The sequence below is a fragment of the Cydia fagiglandana genome, chromosome 13 (genome assembly GCF_963556715.1).
Source record: "Cydia fagiglandana chromosome 13, ilCydFagi1.1, whole genome shotgun sequence".
NCBI lineage: Eukaryota > Metazoa > Arthropoda > Insecta > Lepidoptera > Tortricidae > Cydia > Cydia fagiglandana.
In genome coordinates, this window is record NC_085944.1 from 6,216,781 (window position 1) to 6,236,892 (window position 20,112).

The window sequence follows — 20,112 nt, forward strand, 5'->3', positions numbered from 1 at the left end:
ATTAAACGTTTAATTTGTTTTTTAATAACTGCTTAGAGGTTTGGCACTTTGGCAGAGAATGCATTGAGAAAAATATTACCCATTTATCGTGACTGAAAAATAATTGAGAGCGATTTGCCTTCTGGAGTTCTGTATTGCCACTTTTCTCTGTGAAAAATAATTATTCTGTGAAACACAGGCTTCGAGGCATACAGAATGAAATACAACGCTTCGCCAACGGCCTTCGGGCACAGTGAAAGAAAAGGGCCTCGCAGATGCGACTTCGCCCACGGCTAGTTCAGTTCACGCTACGCCAGGACCGATACAGTGGAGGCAACAACGACGCCACAACAGTTGCAGCTGTAGTTAACATCCAAAACTCACCTTATTCCAGTTTTCAACACAAGTGTGTCGAGACATTGTTGGAAAAAAGAAGAACGATTGTTTCTTATTGTCCGACTGTCCTCGCTAACCTTTACTAATAAGACAAATAACCAAATAACCAATTAGGTACTCGAAAGGATACTTGAGGGTCAACTAAATAAACCAATGGAATTTTTTGACGACTATTCACTTATCTGTGTTTTTGTACTGTGCTACGCATATAAAACTAAGGTCAGTCAGTAAGGGCAGACAAGTGCGTCTATGAAATGGGGCAACTTTGCCTCTTACAAGTAGGCAGCAATGGCGTTAGAGATGTTAGATCTTCCACCTTGCCCGCACTTTGCTCTTTGGTACTGGACACCGATATTCTAAGCCGACACATTACTATTAGCTATGGGTTGTAATGAGTAATGTGTTACTAAGGGGCCACATGTCTTTTCGTCCGACATACCTCAGTGCCTCAAGACGAAAGTCTTTAATCAATGTGTGTTACCAGTGATGACTTACGGCTCCGAAACGTGGTCTTTCACTATCGGCCTCATCTCAAAATTCAAAGTCGCTCAACCAGCTATGGAGAGGGCTATGCTCGGAGTTTCTCTGCGTGATCGAATCAGAAATAAGGAGATCCGTAGACGAACTAAAGTCACCGACATAGCCCACCGGATTAGCAAGCTGAAGTGGCAATGGGCAGGCCACATTGCGCGTAGAGAATATGGCCGATGGGGTCGAAAAGTGCTCGAGTGGAGACCACGGACTAGCAAGCGCAGCGTAGGACGTCCACCCACAAGATGGACGGACGACCTTGTTAAGGCCGCCGGAAGGCGCTGGATGCGGGTCGCTTCCAACCGGTACGAATGGAGGTCCAAGGGGGAGGCCTATGTTCAGCAGTGGACGTCTTATGGCTGAGATGATGAAGGGGCCACTTTCACCAATCACTAACCGGGGTTAACCGGTTAAACCTGGAGTTACCATGGTTACCAGTACAATTTGACACTGAGTTAACGGTTTAACCGGTTAACACTAGGTTAGTGGGATGGTGCAAGTGGCGCGAAGTCATTTTGATCTACATGTGTGAAAATTATTAAAATAAAATAAAATATTTGTTTTTCACTATGCGAAATCCACTGCATCAGCCCCCGTAGCACGATCACGTTTCTATCGCTTGTCACCATGCCTGTCACCTTCTAACAAGTATGTAAGTGCGAAAGGGACGTGCATAGTAATAGGCGATAAAAATGGAACCGTGCTGCGCCTGCAGGGCTAGTATTCTTTGTAAAGTCGACGTCAAAAATATGTTTACATTTGTCGCCTTATTACAAAGGACTAAGGTGCAAAAGTGTAAACATATCTTTGACGTCGACTGTACAACATGGTCTAAGACTAAAATACGTCTCAAAGATTTCCATAACCATAGACATCAGATCTGAATTTATCAGCGTTAATAGTCCCGTCGTGTCCTGATGTGTCTGTGACCGCCCTTACTTTGTCTCCAAACTGACAATACCGCTGTGTGGTAGCAGCACTTGTTAGCCACAAATATGCTAACGACGCGGAAACAACCTTCCTGCGATTATGTTGCGTTAACGTTAACTCGGCGATTAGCTGTAATAACCAGGATTCAACCTCAACTTAGAAACGGTTTTTGTTTTAAAAACTTTATTTATTCGGACACGTTACAATGCAGACGATTTTGCCTTCGACGCGAGAAATCACCAGCGGCCTTATTATGGATGGCTTTATCCACGTGACAAAATATCCGTCACCTTTTAACAGAGCGTGATTGAAAGTGAAGGATAACGTTTTATCACGCTGTCACGTAGACAAAAACGACCATCATATCCGTACGTGTAGGTAGGTACATTACATACGCTGCAATGCGTTTGGAGAGAATTAAGGGCCCACAGATTACCAGTTCGATATTAGCCTGTCAGTTGTTCGTAGCTGTCAAATTTTCAAATTTTGCGTTTAACTGGCAGGTTGATATCGTCCGACGAACTGGTAATCAGTGGGTCCCTTTATAAACGAACTTGATTGAATTAATTTTCGACTCAGCAAATTGTCTGCCAACGATATATTTTCGAAGTAAAAGAAAAATGAATAATATCACCGCCTCGGACGGCCCCCGACATTAGCGGTTCTGAGGGCCTACCGACGTGTTGCATCTTTGGCACATTTGTAAATTCGTACGTAAGTGTGACAAGGAGGCAACACGTCGAACGTGGTCCACGGTAGGCCCTCTGGACAGCCCTGTGAGCTCAGCGTAAAAACTCGTATCGTTATAAACTCTTCGAATATGGGCTTTTGTGGCGCCATCACAGCGCTGATGAGTCCGATCATAATACTAATCACAGCCGCCGGCGCACCATTTACGGTATATGATTTACATGTCAGTCTTAATAGCGCAGAATAGTCTGATGTATCTGTAAACAACCACCGTGTAGAAGATATAAAATTAACAACACACTAATTTCAAAACGACAGTAATTCTCTACTAAACAATGTCCGATTAATAATACTGGGAATAACACGGCCATTTTATTAGATGTATACCGGGTGTGGCCTGTAATATGAGCAAAAAATTTAACTGTAGGCTGTACTCCTCATACTGACCAATATTTGTTCAGCAACTTTTAAAAATAACTTGTGGTTAGATTTTTAATACACTTTAAAGTTTATTCTAAGACGCAATGTATTGCGAATTTTGTTATGTTTAAGGCGTGACAAGCAACGTTAAATCACAATGATATGGCGTGGCGATGGCGTCCATTGAAGATAATATTTATTTTGTATGAAAAATAGGGAGTCTAAATACTTCTTTTTTTTTAAGTCGTTAAACAAAAGTGTCACCGTTTGAGGAGTACAATTTATGTTTTAATTATTTGCTCATGTTATAGGCCACACCCGGTATACTTGTTTGGTAGACGAATCACTATTTTTTCAAGCCGGAACCAGGTAATGTTGAGTCATTTTGAAGTAAATAGAACGCAATGGCTTAGTGCAAACCGGCACTTAATCGATGGATCAAGATAGATTATAGAGGTTACAATGACAGAGGTTTGTTCAACATAGGAAAGCAGCCTCATAGAAATTTTCCAAGCAATTAAGATATTTCCAGTTTATAAATAGCTTTAACAGCGCTTGGCGCCATAATATGCGATATTTACTACCCCGTTAAAATTACCTGATGCACCTCGCTCAGATGCAATCCCGTCTGTTAAGCGGGATAAGAGGAGCCGAGTTCTACGATTAACTAGACTATAACATGATCTCGAGGTCCGTAATATCTATACGTGATCGGAGAGCTAACTTATAATGGTTTGCTAGAGCCTTGGGCTCGTGCGTATTTAGTGAGCGAATGAAATCGCACCCCCATCGTTTGCGTGTGTTTAAGCACCACGTTACTCCAAGTTTTCAACGAACCTAACGTATCTTAAGTATGGAGGATGTAATATAAGTTATCTTTAGATTTTATAATGCTTTTGCGTCGATAAATTGTTCCTGTCAATGAAGATTAACGGCAGAAAAAACGTGACGTCGTAGACGTAATTATTAGACAAGACTGTATGCAAAAGTGTCTAAGGCATGGCGTTTGGAATGGTAGATACGCGTTGAAATATTTCCAATGCTAATAAAAATAATTGACATGAAGAATGACATCTTCAATATACCTACTCAAAACTCGCCATGAGCACTTACTGGACTCGTATTAATATTGGGATCGACTTCCGCATATAACAACAGTCATCAGTGCAACGGCATTTAACAGCAGCTGCTCAGTTATATATATATATATATCAGGTTATGTCAAGCTAGCTATGTGATAACAATGTAGGTAAATAGCCGCAGACATACAACCAAAGTTACGCTCTTTTGTTTTAATACGGTATGCTTATACAGGGTGCTTCCTGTAACAGGAGCAATAAATTAAACTAAAGGCTGTACTCCTCAAACTGACGAACATTTGTTCAGCAACTTTTAAAAATTATGAATCCTTTAGACTTCCTCTTTTTCATACAAAATAAATATTGCCTTCAATGTACGCTGACATCAGTGTGTTCAACGTTACTTGAGTCACGCTTTAAACATAACAAAATTTGCAATACATTGCGTCTTAGAATAAACTTTAAAGTGTAATCAAAATCAAACCATGAGTTATTTTCAAAAGTTGCTGAACAAATGTTGGTCAGTTTGAGAAGTACAGCATACAGTTTAATTTATTGCTCCTGTTACAGAAAACACACTGTATTACATGATAACTGTCATGAATATTTACGTAAAATACCCATATCTGTCAGGTACTATTAGTTTTCGTTGCTAAAAATTGTTATACAAAGATAAGATAAAGAGCGAGTCGTAGAATATTTGTATTGATTTTTTGGCGGCGGGTTTGTGTGACTGACTATTAAACTTTTTTAAATAAAAATAGGTCCCATTGTTATTGCCTAAAAATGAAATGTATCTACGCGTAACTGAAACAGGTAATCACAATGTCATATCGCTTATCCGATTGCTCGTGGCAGATGAGTATCTAAAATGGTTAAGTTGTTTCTTGAAATTATTATTAACCTGTTTAAACTCACAATGACGTTATCTCAATTATACCCCACTTTGATGATTATAGCGTAGACGTTAATTCTAGCCATAACTTACCATGGTGTTTATTATGTTATGGTAACATTTGCGTTAGCCATAAATTAGTGATCGTGTGAAGCCTTGATGAATTATAAGTATTGTGATTAGTATGGTTATGGATCTTATATGTATTGTTGCCATGACCCAATACCTACATATAATCTTGGCAAAATTAGATATCTCTTACTTCATGTATTTGTGTAGCTCGGTAATTTTTCCCACTGAAGCTGAAGAAAATATGTAGTAAGCTTTTCATGTTTAATGTACGCGCTAAGTACATAAATATTAATTATTAAAAATTATATGGAAAAATGACAAGCTGATTTGACCACAATCTCACTCAAGTCTTACTAGATTTCCTTAATTAATATACCGACGCGTGTGTATGTAGACAATATTTTATTATTATTTCGATAAAAAAAATCGCGACATTAAATAAATATTCGCTGGACAAAAGAAGAGAAGATATTCGTACGAGGCTCATGCGTTAATACAAAGCAAATTACCTTGACGCGCATGTGTACCATATTAAACGAATAGCTTTTATAATGACAGATCCACGGTAATGATTACTTCCGAGACTTCCTCTCCTTGGTCATTATTACAATCGTAAGCGAGTCGCCCGCGCACGAATACCAGTACGGATATGATGGTCGTATTTGTCTACGGGACAGCGTGATAAAACGGTGTCCATCTCTTTCTATCCCGCAAAGTTAAAAAGTGACAGTTATTTTATCACGTGAATAAATGTGGATAAAGCGATCCATAATAGGCTTGCAGTGTAGGTCCTATAGTTGGCACCTAAAAACTCTAGGCTTAAGAGTAAATCCAGGCTTGCAAGACTGTTAAGTCTTCAGTCTTCTTAGCCATGAGTCAAGTGCATTGAAATCCTTTTGGTGCACTACTCAGACGATTTTTCTTTTTAACCGACTTCCAAATCTCAAAGAAGGAGGTTATCAATTCGGTTGTATGTTTTTTTTTATTTTTTTTATTTTTTTTTATGTTTGTTACTCCATAACTCCGTCATTACTGGACCGATTTTGAAAATTCTTTTTTTGATTGAATGTATATGCATACAGATTGGTCCCGTTTTTGTCAAAACCCAGTTCTGATGATGGGATCCATGAGGAATCGAGGGAACTCCTCAAATCTTAAAGACATACACATAGTGATTTTTGGTTTTTTATCAACGAATCAAGCATATACATCCAAAAAAGTGACATTTGATGAAGTGGAACTGCTGATGATGATCAGAACGGAACTCTTCAACGACGCATAGTTCACGGTTGGCGATTTGTCCTCTTCGTTATGTTTGTTAAGCAAGTTAAGTTTTTAAGCCACATTTTTGTCAAGCTCGAGTTCTGATGATGGGATCCATGAGGAATCAAGGGAACTTTTCAAATATTAAAGGCATGCGTATTGAGATTTTTGTATTTACATCAGAAAATCAAGCATTTTCATTAAAAACTGTCGCATTTGATGAAGTGGAATTGCTGATGATGATCAGAACAGAACTCTTCAACGACGCATAGTTCACGTTTGGCGATTTTTCCTCTTCGTTATGTTCGTTAAGCAAGTTAAGTTTTTAAGCCACACTTTTGTCAAGCTCGAGTTCTGATGATGGGATCCATAAGGAATCGAGGGAACTCCTCAAATCTTAAAGGCATACGTATAGAATTTTCTGTATTTTCATCATAAAATCAAGCATTTACATTAAAAACTGACGCATTTGATGAAGTGGAACTGCTGATGGTGACCAGAACAGAACTCTTCATCGACGCATGGTACACGTCTGGTGATAAATTTCGATTTTGACTTGGACTGGGACCCGGACTCGGACTCATACCCGGACCCGGACCTGGACACGGATCCAGATTCGGACCCGGACTCGGACCCGGAGTCGGATCCTGACTCGGAACCGGACTCGGATCCGGTCTGGGATCCGGACACGGACACAGACCCGGCCTCGGACCCGGACTCGGACCCAGACTCGGACCCGGACTCGGACCCGGACTCGGACCCGGACTCGGACCTGGACTCGGACCCGGGCTCGGACCCGGACTCGGACCCGGACTCGGACTCGGACTCGGACCCGGACCTTGGCCCGGAAAACCACTATGATACCTTAACTAAATAAACCACTATGATTACCTACCATAAAATGTAGGTATAAAGTATGATGATGCCAATCTTACTAACCCCTCCCGCTTAAACCCCCGTACACCGCACCGCATGCGCCATTAAGTGGGTTAGGTTAGGTTTGAACTGCGATCCTCACAGAACCGAACAAGGGTTAGGTTAGGTTGAAACTGCGAGCCTTACAGAAACGGAATGCTACTTGAAAAGTGGGTTTGATTAGGTTCGAACTGCGATCCTCACAGAACCGAACTGCTATCTGAGAAGTGGGTTAGGTTAGGCTAGAACTACGACCCTTATGGCTCCTCTACACGATGGGCCAACGCCGGCCACTCCAAGGGACGCATTTATGCGTTAGAGGGAGCAAGTAATATTTCTATCTCATTCTACCGCAAGGCTGCGTTCCTTGGAGTGGCCGGCGTTGGCCCATCCTGTAGAGGAGCCATTACAGAAGCGAAATGCTAGTAGAAAAGTGGGTGGGGTTACCTCCGTTTCTACATAGTGTACTATCTACAATAATCTTTCACCGGCCCCCAAAGAAGTCGGTTTTTTTTTCTTAAAAATTATGTTGTATTATTATATTTGTATCTCCTTATTATATTTATTATTACCATTTCCTTTATTGTCAAAAAAATTTTTACACAAAAAAAATACATACAATTTTTCTTTTTGATCTATCTATTCTAATACTTTGTTTATTTACGCAATGATATACAGGGTGGCTAAAAAATAACTACATTCCCGTTGTCAGGGAGGTTTTGAGATTATACTGAGCAACTTTTACTATGGGACCAACTCCGATAATGCAACAAAAAATTTGGCTGCTTTATACATTTTGGCTGGTCAATTTTCTATGGGAGAGTAACATTTTTTTCGCGATTTCGGTGTTTGTCCCATAGTAAAAGTTGCTCAGTATAATCCCAAATCCTCCCTGGCAACGACAATGCACTTATTTTTTAGCCACCCTGTATAAACGCTACGCGTCTTGATATTCGTTGCATAGCAAACATTTTGAGTTTTATCTAGATAAAACTCGAGTTTGAACAGACTCGTAACGGTTCTAACTTAGTTCAAGTTTCGACAAAATTACTAATAGAGTCTAAAAACCTTAGTCCAGTCTTAATGATAACTTCAGAAAGTTGAGTGTTCATTTAAAACTAAGTTTTGCGATAACGCATATTTATTACAGATCTTGATTTCACAGTATCCTAATACTAGTTAGTTTATCAATGAAAACGACTCGCTCAAGCCCGTGAAGCACTTGGAATACGCGGCCTTGCTAAAGTCGTTCTAAAATAATAATCTTGATAGGTAATGAGCTTACGTGAAGCACAAAATGGCCGTTCCGTAAAACAATTAGTTAACATTGGCATCATTAAATAATTACCTGTTTATTTTTAAAACTTCACTTTGTTTCGTGGAATACAAAAGTCTAGGACATACAAATAATTGGACCTACATCCAATTTAAATGTTTATATTATTTTTAAAATAAACACAGTTGGTATTATTTTTTTGTTTGGTAATATTTTATTGTTTAATAATTGTACCTTTATTTAAGCAGTTGGTACAGCATCAAAAATAGCCACGTAAAAACCCTCATAAAAGGAGAAAAACAAGTGACTAAAATTGGTAAAGATGGGACCCTAAACACATTATATTATGGGATTATATTTTAATTTTATTCTGCTCTCTTTCGCAAAATGGTTAAAGGGTGAGCTTATTAACGAGTCTCGTGCGAATCACAGTGATTGATAATGTTGTAGCTACTTGCTTGACCAAAACATTACCTATATCAGAAGAATCTCGATCCTTTTATGTCAGTCTCAATTATATTTTCTTAACTGACCGACTACCACAAAATGTTAAGTCATACGTTATATAACGGTTCCCGAGTAAACTGTTAACCGACAAACCGGAACGCGGTAAATAATTACTTTCCGACTTAATGTCGCCTCTGTACTTAGAGCGCTTAATTCTTAGAGTTTACAGCTACAGGGGCGAACTTTAAAATTTATAAGTATAGGGTATTTGACTGTATTTAAAAAAAATATTTTACACCATGCATGAAATAAGTGGTACGGGCATGTGATGCGGAGGGATGAAAGTCATGTGACGAGAAAGGTATTACGAATGAATGTGGAGGGAAGTACGAGGAAAGGAAAACCGAGGAAAAGGTGGATGGACTGTGTGAGAGATGATATGAAACGAATGCAAGTGAATGATGAAATGACGGGCGACAGAGAGGTGTGGAAGAGAAAGACATGCTGCGCCGACCCCAAGTGAATGGGACAAGGGCAAGAGAATGATGATGCATGAAATAAAGCACCAGAAGATTTATAGAGAAAAGTAGAGAGCAGTTATTTTTAGACACAATTTCTATTTTAAAACCAGTATAAAACTATAAAGGGGAATTAGATTGTGACGTCACATGCTAGTGTTTCATATAAATTCCATAGTAATAAAATCGTTTTGACAGTTCGAAAAAGAAACTGACTTGACTGGTTTTCAGAAATCCTATTTTCTGTACACAAAAATATATCAGTTGTTACCACGATATAAATTGTATTGCCGCAAATCATAATGTGCATACATTCTTGAAATTATTTTTCATCATATAAATGAATGTGATCTTTGAGTTTCAATCGTCTAATTAATTTACTTTACATTTCATACATTTTCTTATTACACATTTATTGACAGACGGACAGGATGGATAGTCAGCTTCTTGCGCACTGGGCCGGGGTACACTCAGTGGTAGCTATTTACATACACATGTGTAATGTTTATGTAGTTATTACTGATGTATGTGCCTGGTTCCTGCCAAAAATATATTTCATTTCATAGTTTGTAGTTAGTTAGTTTTTTAGTATAAGTGTATGGACCAAGGTCTGTACTAAATGATTTTATTTTATTTAATATTAACTAATATTAACCTAACACCAAATGCGGCCCTTGCTCAGCGACGGCTATGCGGTAAAATAATGACAGTTCAACACCTAGATTGATTTACACTAACCGGGTTATTGTCCAAATTTTAAGCCTTGGCTTATCGTTAGCTTTAACTCTAATTGGACGCCAGTGAACGTCAACTACGTACTTAATCCAAACTACCTTCCTTATTAAGGTTATATTGATTTACGTGGGAAGATAATTAGGTTAATAAAAATTGGCGTCTGATGCAGTGATGCGTTCGACTTTCAAAGTTGAGGTTATATGGGGTTCATAACCTTTTCTTATTACGGATTATTTGGAACTTATGTACGAAATTTCATAGTATTTTTAGTGTGAGTAGTGAGGAAAACAATATAAAAATCATTTGGATACCCTACCCTATCCAGACTAATTATACTATAGTCCCTAGACTATGCCCTCTTTTACACTAGAAGGCAAGACGATGTAGAATATAAAAAAGATTTTTTGTAACATTTGTCGCGTGTATAGAACTCAAAAAAGCAACGTTAATTGATATAGGTAGGTACATACAAATAAATCAAAAGTTTACCGTAATAAATAAAAGTATATAACTACATAAAGGATGACTCACGTTAGATCGGGCCGGGCCGGGTCGGAGCTTCCGGGCTCTGACGCGCTTCATTTTCTATGGAATTCACCACGTGATCACCGATGAGCCGTCATAGAAAATGACATGTCGGACGCCTGGCCCGACCCGGTCCGGTCTAGCGTGAGTCATCCTTAATACGCTTTTTTAGAGTCAATGTAACGCAGAGCATATCTCTAAATTAAACGGGCCATAAAAGTCGATAGTATTCAAATCGAAATGTTTTCCAATAAACCAGTTTCTCGAGTGCGGTCCTGGAGGCCGATTCGTAAATTCGAATTCGAACCATTGATGTCATCAGAGGTCCGATTTTTGAATTTCGACCGCTCGATTCCATGCATTTCGTGCAATAAAGGCCTGTGTACACCGGCTTGCGTGTGCGTGACGTGCACGTGTGCGTGTGCTAAAATGTTGGAGCCGCACACGCCCACGTCACGCAAGCGGTGTGCCGTCTCTCATAAGGATCTGTATACTACAACACCGCACGTGCACGTCACGCACACGCAGCCGGTGTGCACAGGCCTTAATATCTCCACTACTAGGCATTTAAATTCTACTTTAATTACTAAAACTAGAATTGAAAACGAGTGGTCAATACCACTCGATTCCAGATTTCTATAGCTCGTATTTAAAAGATTAGTATTTCGCCGTTTTCCACCAATTTTCGAGTGACGAAGACGAGTTGACTCGTTAAGATTTTAAGGCATGTCTAATGAATGAATGACTTCAATCAATAAATATGACTATAACATAGGTATTAAATATTTTATGAACTAAACTATCTACACGTACCTACGTGTAAATAATTACAAAACCCTCACGTCTTGCACGTACAAAAATGCCTTTATAATCTTACTGTGCAGACGTTACTCATGACTCATCATGAGATGACCAATAAGGTTTAGTATGCGTCTAGAAAAAGGGCAGCGAGTTTCGAACTCATACCTATCTGTAGTAACCAGTTTTTTTGGACACCCCCACATTAATTTTGCAATAAAATATAAAATTAAAGCGTCATTTTTTGAGTTGACATCTTATTATTACATTAGTGTAGGTTAACTCATTATTGCTTATCAGCATCTAACTAAGAATCACCGCAAGGGAACTCGCTTTCACGTAAAAAACCGCTTCGAAATCGGTCCATAGCTACGTTGCCAAGGGGATTAAAATGGAAAAGTACACGAAACTATACGGTATCTGATGCTGAAAAAGCAACGTCGCAGTGCAGTCGCCATCCAAATAATTAATCTTCATAGACATAGGTAAACTCAACAATCACAATATAGGTACTGAAATATTGAAAAGAATCAGTTGTAGTTTCTAGATTTCGTAAAAATAAATGAGTGTTGTCGCTAAATCAGCTCGTAACGCCTGTTTCTTGGCACATGATATCAGTTGAAACACAGAATCCGGCACGACTACTCACACTGGGACAATTTGTTTTGTTGAACGATAAATATATTCAACCCGAGGCCGGTAAGGTAAGCTTCTGAGTTTCGATGGTGCAACCGTTTTTCCATCTAAAATAAATCAGAGACTTATACATGCATAACTTCGAACTCAGTTACCTATAGGTACGTAAGGCATGTTGGAATAAAATCTTTTTGGCAGGTTGTTTATTTAATAGGTTTTCTATTTTCAATTTTGTTGTAACTTATCCCAACATACCTTAACAACACTTAACTTGCCCTAACTACCTATTATTTTTGCTTGCGATACTTTAATATCTGCTTTGTTATCTAATCTGCAATGTAGTGGCTGAAAATCCATTTAAAAGTTTAAATTAAGTTTGTTTTTAGTAATAACCAGCGACCCGCCCCGGTTTCGCACGGGTTAGCAAATCCTTCCCCAAGAAACACTCTATTGATAGGTGAAAACCGCACGAAAATCCGTTCAGTAGTTTTTGAGTTTATCGCGAACATACAAACACACAAACAGACAAACACGGGGGACTTCGTTTTATAAGGTGTGTAGTGATTTAATACCGTGATTAGTGCAAACGAACGTGCTAAGAGAACTCGACATCTTCGAAGCAATTTACGTCTCTAATCAATAATAATTGGTGGCAGACATTCTAAAAAGGATGCACACAAGTATAAAACTTGACATTGGCAATGGTTAGCTAACGTGACAAGTTGAGCTCTAATAGAAAAACAATAAAGTCGCACATTGACGATATAGGTAATTAGCAAATAGCTGAAAAGATACGCGTGTAAGCCGTAAATATAACATGTGACGGTCGGCGTCCATTTTGCATGACGTAAAGTGAAGCAGCGTCAGTTTGGAGTAAACAACGAAAACAGATTACCATCATTGCAGGAACTCCAGGAAATTGTGACTTCGACGGCACTTAAGGACGAAAAAATACGATTCCAACGAAAACTGCGTCATACTAACACGATCAGCAAGTGATCTTGCAGTTTTTACAATTAGGTGGCGGAAACGGTTCATTGTCTTATTTTTAATTACAAAATTATCTGTCTGGTTATTTCACGAGACACTAAAGTGTTAAGTATGACCTAACAGCATCCGGGTGGCGCTCAATATTGGGAAATAAGAAATAACGTTCAATATCTACAGGAAGCCTTCGTGCTGAATATGAGATTTATGACATTACGATTGATATACCGGGTGTGGCCTGTAACACGAGCAAATAATTAAAACATAGATTGTACTCCTCAAACGGTGACACTTTTATTCAACACCTTTTAAAAATTATGAAGTATTTAGACTCCCTATTTTTCATACAAAAGAAATATTATTTTCAATGGACGCCATCGCTACGCCATTATCATTGTGATTGACGTTACCTGTCACGCCTTAAACATAACAAAATTCGCAATACATTGCGTCTTAGAATAAACTTTAAAGTGTATTAGTCGCCGAACAAATGTTGATCAGTATGTTGAGCAGTACAGCCTACAGTTTAATTTTTTGCTCATGTTACAGGCCACACACGGTATGTACATAAATACGGGAGCTTCCCTCGTTAGGGGCCATCCATTAATTACATCACACGTTTAGGGGGGGAGGTCAAGATAATGTGACATGTTGCGACAAGAGGGAGGGGGGAGTTACAAACTTTGTGACGTCACTTTAACTTATTTTTATTTATTTAATTCGCTGTACAGTTAAATAAAAAGTTTTTGGAACGATAATATATTTTTTATTCGTTTAATTTTCTTTCCTAATCAGTTTTGGGTTAGAAAATTACTAATAGTTTATTTTCTAAAATATTTAGATAAAATATTAATAATAGGTACAACTTACATAATTCGATTTGCCGATTTCGTTGAAAAAATGAGGCCAAATGTGACCAAGTGTGACAATGAGCCCCCTCGTGAAAGGGTCAAAAAACCTAAAATTTCGTGTGATGTAATTAATGGATGACCCCTTATACCTACGTGTTAAAGAGGTTCCCTGACTGTAGTATCACACTGGTACCCAATTTGAAATGTTATTGAGTTCGATTTGATGTTTTGCGTAGGTGTTCTATAATGTTTTACGTACGCATGCCCGTTTAGGATAAAAAAAAGTTCAAGTGGACGCTCTTGAACTTTTTTTAACTGTCCGGAAATACACGATTACATTGACTTGCTGTATATTATATGCTGAAGGGGATACAAATACTATTTTTTTACAGAATAAAGCTATAAATATACTTTTTTTTTTTTAAACAGCCTCCGTAGCTTGTATAGTCGGTAGGTAGTGTTAACGAGTAGATTTCCATCAATACACTCCTGACTGAATTTTTACTTTGCCTATTATTCTGAATGTGAAGTAATCAGAATGATGAAGAATGAGGTAAAATTGCATGGAAATGAAAATTCTCTTCCATGGATTCTCACCAATTAGTGTCCCAATTGTATCATCAAAACAAATCATCGGATTAGATCATACCTATACATATACCTAGCAATCAACTTTGCACATGTCTTTAAATAAAGTATGTACCTATTGTACCTACCTAATATACCTATGACCTAAACCTACCTACCCCTAGCTCCAGGAGCCAAGAAGTGCCAACTCCTTCCTAGTTATAAAGGAAGTTTTGCTGCCCTTCATTTAAGGGTCTCCTAGCCTGCCTCGATAGTCGATAGTGACCCTACCCTGCAGTGCCCACAAAGCTGAAAGTTCTGGTTTCGAATCCGTATTTATGTGTTTATATTATATCTAATCTAAGTTTTCTATCTATTATATATATATTGTAACTCAAACTTTATGGATCTTACTGTCCTAATACTCCTAGTATGTATTAGGACCTATGTCGATTTGTGTAAGATTGTCCAGTAGTATTTATTGCGGTATGTCATGTTGTGATACTCGTTAATAACATAAATCATCGTGAATAAATAACAGAAATAATTATACAGAAACCAGCACCATAATGGATGTCCCATGAGCCTTGCCGGGCGTTAAAGAACCTGCAGGTACAATTTTTTCTCGAAGAACCCATGGAAAAGCTTAAGATATTGAAAAATGGTGGAAAAGAACATAAAATCAAAACGACCTCCACGCTTTGACACTTCAACCGCTAAAACACCTGACCATCACAACCCGTGAAGTTATTTTTTAAAGTCGGATGTCACCAAGGTGCTGATTGAAAAACTGCCAAATAAAAACGATGGTCATCTTTGTTTGTCTGGAATGAACTTAAGGCCTTATTAAATTAATAGGTATTTTAAGGCCTTATTAAGTTATTAGGTATAGGTTTCTCATAGTAACTAACATGTGAAACCTTCCTCAGGAATCACTGTATCGATAGGTGAAAATCGCATGAAATTCCGTTCAGTCGTTTTTGAGTATCGCGAACATACATATAGACAGGCACGGCGGGGGATTTTGATTTATAAGGTGTAGTGATATAGGGTTTAATATTAATTATCGGGTAACTTTTCTCAAAAAAAAACCAATCCCCTAAATCAACAACGTTGTGAACCGCATCAAAAGATGTATTCGGGTAATTTCGCATTATTTCCGAACATCAGACGATTTGTTAACTATGATATGAATGATATGATGGAATTATGGGCGTTTTTGAATTACTCGAATAATCTGAACTTTACCTTAAAAACTTTTGCATGTATTAGTTGCATACACAAATAAATAAAAACGTTACAATACACGTATACCAATGTCAAACCAGATCAACTATTCTCTAAATTCCTTTTGCGTTAAGGAAAAGTGAAGCAATATTTGTAACAAAGAATATTTATATTATAAATTTAAAGAACGAAGTACCTGGCTATATATTAAATTTGCCAAGATATAACAATGTGGTTCTATGAGGGACGATACAGGAAAACTGTGATATTTAGTAAACCTGTTATAAAATATGTTCTACCTAAAGGCAAGTTTTCCGTAAATACGTAGTAAATTAATATAATAAACAGATAAAGTATATACGGATATAAACGTTGTATTCAACTTCCAGATATTTTGAGGATAGCGTGCCCCACCGAAGCACCTACGCTCACATCAAAGCCAGTAATTTTGTCGTTTGTGTGCAGTGGCAGATTTGCCCTAAGGCACAGTAGGCCCGGGCCTATGACCTAGGCGGCAAGATATTTAGGGGCGGCAAATTGTGACAAAAAATTCGCTCATGGTAACAAGAAATAAATCAAAATGTAAATATTACGGGTGCCTTGAAAGGGGCGGCCGCAGAGCCTGGGGCCTAGGGCGGCAAAGACTGCAAATCCACCACTGTTTGTGTGAACACCTTTTTACATATTTATAACAAATGCCTATTCTATAAAGATAACATATGAATAAAGATAAATTTTAAAACAAATGAGTGCGTCCGAAGTAAACGTCTGGCAAACTTAATTAGCTCATTAAATACGTGGTGATTAGACCCGTCTAAATGAGTTAAAGTAGTTACCTACACGACAACAAAAGCATGTGCACGACCTAGACAGGAAGTATATTATTAAATAGGTAAGGAAGTGAGTCTTTTAATATTTTGGTCTTATGGTCACTGCTTATATACATGGAACTATTTATGTCTAGCTAATTCCCTTCTTCGCCACTAAGGCCCCCCCACATCTGGCGTCTTTCGAGTGTCGGCGTCTAAAATTCTATGGCCGACGTCGACGCAACGTCAGAGCAGCATCGACGCAACTGCGCAGCGACGTCATTTTTCATAGCGCTGGACCGACGCCGACACACGCCGACGCTCGAAAGACGCCAGATGTGGGGGGGCCCTAAGGAGCCGTCGGCAATACTTCACGTGTCAAAACATAAAAACAAACAAACATTTGATAACAAACTATAAAATATAGCAACTGCTACTACTATTTTTAGCTATGAATGCACTATATTGTATATCCGTTACTTAGATACTGACATGTAACCCACAGGCTGAACCGTTTAAGGCCCTTGAAATTTGGTACATACTTACTTAGAAGGATTTTAGAAATTCACCATGTGAAAATGTGGTTGAAAACTTTAAATGACTTCTACGCGGATAAAGTCGGAAAAGGCGTGTTGTTAATAATATTCTTTATCTTAATTTTTTTTAGTAAGCTGAGTAAGCGTTTTGATGAAGATTAAGTCCATAAAGATAGTTTAAATATTATTCAAGTAGGCATATTATGTACAGTAAATGCGCTTATGAACGTCAAAGCTATTATGATGCATAAAATGAACTTCGATTTAAGTTAGATTTGCATGGTACTGGATGGATGAAACGTTTGTAAAAAAATATTCCTATTCCTAATATTCCTTTGCTTTATGTGGGCCATAAGGCATTTTATAGTACCGATTGGTTATTATACAACTATGTGTATGAGGCTTCAAGTACATCACTATTTATTGAACTGTCCGCCAGCGATGATTTCAAAATATTGTGACTTTCACCATAACAATTCGGTATGTGTGTTGAGTTAAGGTCACGGGCATGTATAGGTATACTAATACGTATACGTATTAGTCTACATAGCTCGCTTTGTTTAGGAGTTCACGGTTCTTTAATCTTGAATGAATTTTATTAGCATGCTGTTGCTGGTTTTACGCATTAAACGTAAATCGTATGAGTTTACATGAAATGCTTTATATGTTTAAATTCCCGAGTTAAGTTAAACACAATGTGTTATGTAGAGTTGTAAAAATATAACTTATTTTTCACTAAAAATAATAGTGTTACAATAACTCATACATTTGGCTACATGATGTGACAAATGACCCTGTATTTTTGGAACGTTAGCCATATTGTGCGAGGTGATTAGGTAGGTCATACTGAACAAATTTACCTACGGGACCAACCCCGAACTCCCAAAAAAAATTTGGCCTTCCCATAGAAAACGTCGACATCCACTCGACCAAAATGTATGCAACGGCCAAAAAAATTTTTGTGATTTGGGAGTTGGTCCCACAGAAAAAGTTGTTCAGGATGGCCTACCTAATCACCTCACACAATATGGCTAATGGTCCAAAAATGACCCTGTATAAGAATTGTTAAAAAAATGTGTTATTGGAAAAAGATAGACAGGGTCGCTGGCCTGGACGCAAAGTAGGCTAGTTTGACAGTATATTAAAAATCCCTCGGGATCGGGATCCAGGGAGGCTACCACGAAAACCGAAATTCGCAAATTGCGGGGATCTTTCTTTTTTATTCCAATGCAAGCGTAATTAGAGTGACAGAGAAAGATGCCCGCAATTTGCGAACTTAGATGCTCGCGGTGTCTTGAAGTCAGTAAATTAAGCAAAACGTCAATGTCTCCATCACATTCAATCAAGATTATTATGACATTAACAACAGTCACCTTAAAGGGTGCAATTAAATTTTATTGCCGAGTGCAATATTGTAAAATTAACAAATACGAAAATTATACTAATAACATTTGTAATGCGCATGTTGCACGCTGACAGTCTTGCAGATTTGCAATGCCGATTATATTTATTATATGTTTGCGTAAGTACTTAATTAGTACTTATTGATAAAAACGTAGGTTGTTGACCCTATCGAGATTTAATTACGTGGCAATACCTCATAAAGTTCGCGTGTGATTATGCGCTATAACCGCGAAAATGGAAGTTGATTAAAATGTGTAAAAATTCAAAATAAAAACCGGGCAAGTGCGAGTCGGACTCGCGCACGAAGGGTTCCGTAGCATAAGGCAAAAAAAAAACAAAAAAAAAGCAAAAAAAAACGGTCACCCATCCAAGTACTGACCACTCCCGACGTTGCTTAACTTTGGTCAAAAATCACGTTTGTTGTATGGGAGCCCCATTTAAACCTTTATTTTATTCTGTTTTTAGTATTTGTTGTTATAGCGACAACAGAAATACATCATCTGTGAAAATTTCAACTGTCTAGCTATCACGGTTCATGAGATACAGCCTGGTGACAGACGGACGGACGGACAGACGGACGGACGGACGGACAGACGGACGGACAGCGAAGTCTTAGTAATAGGGTCCCGTTTTACCCTTTGGGTACGGAACCCTAAAAAGCAACGGGTTGCACTCCGGCAGTGCCGACAGAAGTGAAAACTCAATGACTAATCCAAAATGTCTGCAGCACTATAATTGACCCATCTTCCTTTCTATTGAAAAACTTTAATTCCGAAATTGCTGGCCAGTGAGCTTAAATTTGTAGCGTTAATTGTTTAAAATTCCAATAGAAATTGTAAAGTTACCTTGCAGACCTCGCATCTAAATATATTTGGTCATGATATTTTGAGTTTTATTCACCAGTACCTACTAGAGTGCACTTTTATAAGCGATTTCATCAAGATGTAGCTTTATTGAATTATATTGGAGTGATATAAAGTTAGAATGTAACTGCGAGATCCTCGTATTTCAGCCCGTACAAGATTGAGCTTTATTGTTTAATATAAAAGTCCAGTTTTAAATAATTGACCTGATTATGATACGTTAATGACCAAAGTTCCTTGGTGAATAACATTGTCCGTCACACATGACGTCAGCGCGTTACGCGTTACGCTGTCCGAGTTTATCATTTTTTCCCCACCTCAAAAAGTGCTCAGGCCGCGTAGCCAAGATGCCAATCGCTTACGCTCCGTAGCGATCGAAACGCAACTGTCACTGTCGCGCTAATAAGGAAGAGTGATAGAGAGACATAATGCTTTTCGATGTCGAAGCGATAGCGATTGTAAGCTTGGCTAGGCCGGCAGCGCCGCTAAAGAAGTTTTCACTTCAATAACTGCAATTTTGCATTAGCCCCCTCTTAAATCGTAAACGGTTCACTTTTAATTTTTTATATTTTAAAGGTTTGCGCAAGGTCTACGTAATTGAGATGAATATGTAAAGTACTAAATTCAACATATGCCATCATCCTTAATTGAAATAATCTATTCAGGATAGTAACAGTACTTAGAGGAAGTTGATTATAATAATGTCCTCCTATTTAAAATACTTAAACACCCGTATGACCTCTTTAGAAATATCTATAAATGT

General features: G+C 38.2%; 1 protein-coding gene and 1 long non-coding RNA gene across 2 annotated transcripts in view; one reads left to right on the forward strand and one right to left on the reverse strand.

The window, feature by feature from the left end:
• The window catches only part of LOC134670121 (uncharacterized), a 385,516-nt gene extending 379,225 nt beyond the window's left edge, over nucleotides 1-6,291 (forward strand). Inside the window, exon 3 of the long non-coding RNA XR_010099017.1 lies at nucleotides 6,213-6,291. This is a non-coding gene — a long non-coding RNA (uncharacterized LOC134670121). The remainder of the gene's footprint in view (nucleotides 1-6,212) is intronic.
• LOC134670118 (serine/threonine-protein kinase S6KL) overlaps nucleotides 1-20,112 on the reverse strand; it is a 93,038-nt gene that overhangs the window by 19,865 nt on the left and 53,061 nt on the right. The gene's annotated exons all lie outside the window — the stretch shown is intronic.